Source organism: Sciurus vulgaris, assembly GCF_902686455.1.
Source record: "Sciurus vulgaris genome assembly, chromosome: 6".
Classification (NCBI taxonomy): domain Eukaryota; kingdom Metazoa; phylum Chordata; class Mammalia; order Rodentia; family Sciuridae; genus Sciurus; species Sciurus vulgaris.
Genome location: NC_136466.1, coordinates 87,527,547 through 87,534,327, shown reverse-complemented (window position 1 = coordinate 87,534,327; position 6,781 = coordinate 87,527,547). Strand labels below are relative to the sequence as shown.

The 6,781-nt window shown below is 35.5% G+C and overlaps 1 pseudogene across 1 annotated transcript; it reads right to left on the bottom strand.

Annotated features, from left to right (window-relative positions):
- Window positions 1-1,701: 1,701 nt before the first annotated feature.
- LOC306664336 (heat shock protein HSP 90-alpha-like) lies at window positions 1,702-4,075 on the bottom strand (annotated as a pseudogene). Its single transcript has 2 exons — window positions 2,885-4,075; window positions 1,702-2,686 (listed from the first exon to the last, which is right to left on the bottom strand). The product of its transcript is annotated as a heat shock protein HSP 90-alpha-like (transcript).
- Window positions 4,076-6,781: the final 2,706 nt, after the last annotated feature.

Below are 6,781 nucleotides of genomic sequence, written 5' to 3'. Positions count from 1 at the left end.
CTGTGTATATTTTCTCATAAAACTCTTTGCTACTATTTATTGAATCATTTCATTATATCCAATGTTTCTACAAATACTACTAAGATATCTGAATAGAATAATGCTATGATGTGAAAATTATCATGGAGTAAAATCACTAGATAACATTGCAAAAAGTTATATAAAAATTCGTAAACACACTTGTATCACATATAAGCTAGATCATACAGTATACCAAACTATAATATAAAATCCTTAGACTAACATTTAATTAGAGTCAGAAGTTCTGATGTGTTATTTTCCAGCTCTATTCATATACATTCTTGTATTCTTACCTTTTCTCCTTATGGAAAATTAATTTACAAATTTCATGGTTTACATTGGGGGATTATACTTGAGTTCTTTGTTTATTGTGCTCATCTGGTTTAGTGATTTTCTGTGGTTTGGTAAAGTTGAGGGAGTGAATTTTACTGTCCTTTTTCTATCTTTAAACAACAATGAGTATTTAAAATAGGGATTAAAAATTTCCCTCTCACCAACTCAACTCAACTAATATAAATCCAGTTCAAATTTGAAACCTTTGTTTCTCAGGAGTCCTGGATGCTCTTTCCTTTATTCCTCTGCTTCTAATCTGCAGTAGCCTCTATATTCCTTTCAGGGAAAACAAAGCTATGGGGAGCTACCAGGAGCCCTAAGGGAAACACACGGAACATTGACTGGGGTATGAGGTGAACTACTTATAATTCCTTCCTTACACATCTAAATGCTGCAGGATACACACAGAACTGAAAATAATGGAAATAATAAAATTACTGTTAAGAAGAGACAAGTTTAGAAGATTATTTTCACTTAGTGCTCAAAAATGCACCCATGGATTGCAGTTGTTTGATTTCATATTATTGAACAGCCATTTGTGCTCATTTACTCCTGCTCAGTTCCTAGGTGGTGAGTTACTCAGTCTCTCAACTTTTTTCACCTCATTAGTTTTCAGTCTTGAGCATAAAACATTTTAATTGTGACCACTTTTGTTCTAAAGAGGAATGCCGATATGCTCAGCCTAGTTTTATTTTTTTATTTTTTAACTCTTCAGCATTTAATACTCTTTAAGGCAGAATGTTGACTTGGGTATTACATATTTCCATTTACAAGGCTTACTGAGTTACATTTTGAATGACTTTGGAGGTGTGTTACTTTTCTTTGAAAAACAAGCCCTGGAGAGTATCCCCCCTCCCCCAGCAAGTTGTTTCAGTTTAGCATACTTGGTTCTAAAGGGTTAGTACAAGCACAATGGGTAAGCACAAAGGATGGAAAGTTTAAAACGTGGATCCTAACAAGATGGAACTCAAGCCATTTTAACAAATATTTTAAACATCGACGTCTATCTTGGAACACTTCGGGGATAAAGGATTTGGTCTGGCCTACTAAGGGATACAACTTGATAGCAAACACTTGAGACCACAAACAACGATCGGTTACATGTCTTAGAAGAAACATCTCAACCTGTTAAAACAAGACGATGTGAAACCAGAAAAAGCATTTCCAGCTCTGCTTTAGTGCCTAAAGTATCACTTAAAAGTACAAAAAAATCTTATCTCCCTCTTAAGTAGTTATTGTCATGCCATGCAGGCTGTTTAATAAATATTATCAAAAACAAAGAACAACAACATCCTTGAAAACACATCGGGAATGAAGGTGAAGCGGGAACACACTCTGAGTGGTTCTTCAGAGGCCGTCTACTTCTTCCACGAGCAGCGTGTCATCATCTCCTTCCAGGGGCGGCACCTCTTCTGTTAGGGCAGCGCTGGTGTCCGCGGTGAGAGCATCCTCATCAATACCGAGACCAAGTTTGATCATCCTGTAGATCCTGTTAGTATGGGTCTAGGGATCTTCCAAGAAGAGGGGAGTGCAGTTTCATACAGCAAGATGACCAGATCTTTCACAGACTTATCATTCTTGTCAGCCTCTGGCCTTTTGCCTCAAGGCCTAAATAATGGACTGGTCAGGGTTTATCTCTATGTATTTCTTGGCTGCCATGTAGCCCATTGTCTCTCAAAGCTTGAGCTTTCATGTTCTTTCCACGTTTGCTGTCTAGTCATACGTGCTTGTGACAATATAGCATGGGGAGATCACCAATCCATTTGACATAACCACCTTTTCAACCTTTTTCTTCAAAATGTCCTTCATGATCTTGCAGAGGTTTTCAGACTTTTTCTTTTTCTCTTCCTGTTTCTTCTTCTCTTCTTTATCCTCTGGAAGCTCCAAGCCTTCTTTGGGGTCAGACACTAAAGTCTTCCCCTCAGATTCCTTCAGCTGTTGGACATGATAGTCATCAATGAGCTCAATCATGTAGATCACTTCCAAACCATGCTTCTGAGGACGCTCCACAAAGGCAGAGTTAGTTACCTGGTCCTTGGTCTCACCTGTGATGTAGTAGATGTGTTTCTGGTTTCCTTCATTCTGGTACAATAGTCCTTGAGAGAAAACATCTCATCCCCAGAAGCAGACATGTAGTATTGTAACAACTCTGAAAGCTTCTTTTGATTTTGAGAGTCTTTGTGTATTCTAAGCTTTATATTTTTGAAAACTGTTCGTAGAATTTTTTGTAGTTTTATTTTGTCTTCTGCCAGTTCAGTGAACAATTCTAAGCATTTTTTGACCAAATTCTTCCTGATGACTTTCAAAATTTTGCTCTGTTGCAACATTTCATGGGATATATTTATTTATATATTTATTTATTTTGAGATGAAAACAATGTATTTATAAATGTCAACATATATACACATAAACCATGTTTTCACTACATTAGAGAATGGAACAGTTTCAAAACAATGTAAATCAAGGGGAAATGTGACACTGTACCAATGGAAAAACACTAAAGAATCAAGAAACTTGAGATTGAGTTCACAGAACATATTTATTGGAAGATCCTTATAGATCACCACTTCTCTAATGAAGTTAAGATATTCAGGAATTCTCTTGTCACAGTTATCCATGATGAAAACTTGGCATACATACAATTTAATGTATTCTTTTTCGTTCTGTTTTCAAAGAGGTCAAAAGGAGCATGTCTTAGGACAAAAAGAAGAGCTCTGAATTCCAACTGTCCTTCAATGGAAAAATACTTCACTGCCAAGTGATCTTCTCAGTCATTGGTCAAGCTCCTATAGAACTCTCTGTACTCTTCGTTAGTCATATTGTCAGAATTTCTGGTCCAAATGGGTTTTGTTTTGTTGAGTTCTTCATGATCAATGTACTTCTCCTTAATCATCTTCTTCTTGTTACCATCCTTCTTTTCTTCTTCTTCTTCATCAAAACCCAACATCTTCGATTTCAGATTTGTCATCAGATTCCTTTTCTTCTTTTTCTTTTTCCTCCTCTTTATCTTTTTCTTCAGCCTAGTCATCACTGACTTCTTTATCCCGTTCCTTCTCCATAAAGAGAATAATGGGATAACCAATAAACTAGGAATGTTTCTTCACAATCTCCTTTATTCTTCTTTTCTCCAAGTACTTGGTTTGGTCTTTTCTCAGATGCAGGATAACCTTTGTCCTATGACCCATTGGTTCCCTGTGTCAGTCCTGATGGTGAAAAAGGCCCCTGTAGAGGACTCCCAGGATTACTGCCCTTCATTGTTGTGTTTGGTGATCACAGCCACTTTCTTGGCAACCAGATAAGCAAAATAAAAACCAACATTGAACTGGATTTTCATGGTGATGTCTGCACCAGCTTTCAAAACCTCCATGAATGCTCTGGTCCCAGACTTGGCAATGGTACCAAGGTTATTGATCAAGTTGTCCTTGGGCATTCTAATTCTAGTATCCACAATAGTGAAGGTTCAGTCATTTTTTGTTTGGAGTGAGATTACTGTGCAGCTCCTTCCTAGAGTTTAGCTTACTGGGATCAATCAAACTTTCATATCTGATTTTGTTCAGGGCATTGGACAAGTTAGAAATCAGCTCCCACAGGAAGATCTCTTTGTTTGAGTAGAATGTGTTGATGATCAATAATACCAACTGGTGTTCTCCATTTGGAAGGTAAAGGTCTCCACCTCCTCTTCATCTATGGGTTGGTCTTGGGTCTGGGTTTCCTCAAGCATTTTGCCTGGGCAACTGCACGGGCTCTGCGGCAAAGCAGTACCAGGACTCTGAAGCAACTCTCATGCTAGGTTTTAAAGAAGAAGAGTTGAAGTTACTAATTTATTTACCAAGAGCACTACCCTGAAAAAGAGATGGGTTAATTCCTATGTCCCACATTAGGGTTAGAGTCTGGCATCCCAAAGAGAATATAATTGGAAAAGCTTGACCTTTTGCTTATACTAAAAAGTGAACTAAATTTCAAAATGAAGTTTGCATTTTAAATGTTCTTGCTAATACTTTATTGCTCGTTTCATTATATTATGTGAGCATATAATATAATTACAGTTATTTTGAAACTAAACCAATCTAAGCAGAAAACACATGCAACAAAGTCACATCTTATGATAGTATTAAGAAATTTTACCCCGGAATAGAGACAAATATTTTTGACCATTCTTATTTTATCATAGATTTCTGTTATCCTCTCAGTATCTGAACATAGATATGAGAGTAAAGAAACTATGTTGATAAACATAAATTTTAGAAAATATCAGGATAACTATTTCCCCCCAGAATTAATTTTTCCTGTCATTTAAATGTTCTATAAATATAAAAAACATTTTATTTATTTCATTGATTATAAATTTACACTAATTGCATAAGAGCTTAACAAAAATTTACCTTTCCATTTTAATGAAAAAAAAGTTTACCAAGAATTAATTAAGTGAAATTTTAATTAGGTAAATGAATCGTTTTCAGTCAGCTTAGGAACACTCTAAACATAATATAGTATAATTGTTATTTATAAATACATAAATTAGATTTCAGGTACTTTGGTAATTTAATTAAAATCATTTCTGTATATTCATTAAGGCAAGATTTTAATGTTGGATTGCTTAGTCAATATATGTAAGAGGTACACTTAAATTGTTATATTTAAATTAGATATAATCATGGAATTTAAAAAATATTTTTAGTTGTAGAAGGACACAATACCTTTATTTTATTTATTTTTATGTGGTGCTGAGGATTGAACCCAGGGCCTCACACATGCTAGGTAAGTGCTCTGCCATTGAGCTACAACCCTAGCCCCAGAATTTTTATTAGATAAGTTATTTCCTTTTACAATTAATAAAATAATGCTTTACTTTATAAGTTTTTCATAGGAGAGAGATGGGGAAATTTTGAAATATTTAAGAGATCAGTTTATTCTTTTATAACTCCTTATAGCTAGAAAGATTACTTTAGAAGCTACTGCTATGTGTTGAAGTAAAATCTTTGCAAAAGATTTAAACACCATGTCTACCCTATAGAACAAAAGATTTAAATGTCCCCCACCCTCTGAGAAAAAGTTTTAAACATCCTTAAAGATTGCAGTACTGATTCTGTAAGCATTCCAAAGTAACTTCTGGGAGTTTGGGTACTCAGATATTTTGAAATGGAAAACATTTTAAGTATAAACATAGTATCAACTGTGTGAACACAAAGATAGAATGAGTACAAAATAATGTTAATTAATCTTAGGACTTCAGCTGAGTTATTTGACACCTCAAATCTCACTTTCCTAATCTATAATATGAAGAATTTGGACTGATCAATGTGGAGGTTACTTATAGCTCTAAAATGACCTGTAACTACAATACTACTGTCAAAAAACCTCAAAAACCTTCAGTATCATGTAATCTTAAAGAGTTTATTTATTGAAAACAGCAAGACTTTTGAGATATGAGTTTATTTCTAAGGATAACTTATTAGATCAAAACATTTCATTCTCAGGAAACTACTGAGCTTACATGATTGTTACCATTCGAGGAAAAGCTGCTTTATTCCCTGGCAGAGGAAATGAAATGTTATCTGGAAGTTTCATTCTGTAGGCACACACATTTTAGGGAGACTTGAGGAAACCAAAGAAGCATTTTATTATTGGTCACAATTGGTATTGATGATACCAAAGAACGTAATCAGTTATTTGGAATGAGATATTCAATACTTTGCTTCCTGGGTGCAACTTAAAAAACCTTGCTTAGAAGAGAAGTTTATTTTTCGTACAGGAGCTCGTGAGCCTGTGGAAATGGAATTAGGTCCTGTTGTCATGGCAACACAGGATTCCACACTTCTGTTTTTCACAATGTATACTTCTGAGTCAGAGTGTTTATAAGTGTACTATTTATTGGTGTTCATGCATGGTTCCTGATGTCCAGAAACTAGATCAGCCAGATGACATCTATGGTGACTGTGAACTTTGAATTTTAAATATATTAAGCATTCCAAAGAAAGTGATTAGAGTGTCTCTTTCCAGATGGAGGTGGGATACTATTACTTCCTATATTAATCAGTGGATTTAATGCTAATGGTTCTAACAAGAGTCTCCTAGATGTTAGTATCTTAGTGCAATAAAGGATTAGTTTTCCTTGCCCGTGTCAGATGGGAACAGAGCAAATCTCTACCAGGAGGTGACTTGCCTCTGTGGAACCTTAAAGGATACTGGACTCCCCACTGCATGTCTTTCATCTGCTTGGCTATGAAGTGAAGAGAGAAAGCACATGGAATTGCATATTTTGTTCTTTCTGGCACGCATCAATTTTTTACACTTAGCAGAACCCAATTATGTAACCCTAACTAACTGCAAGGGGAAGCAGGGGAAGGAGTCTTCCCCAGGTCCAGAAAGAGAAAACCAGGTTGGCAAGCAGTCTGTTTCTGCCTTTTTGTTTACAAATGTTTTATGT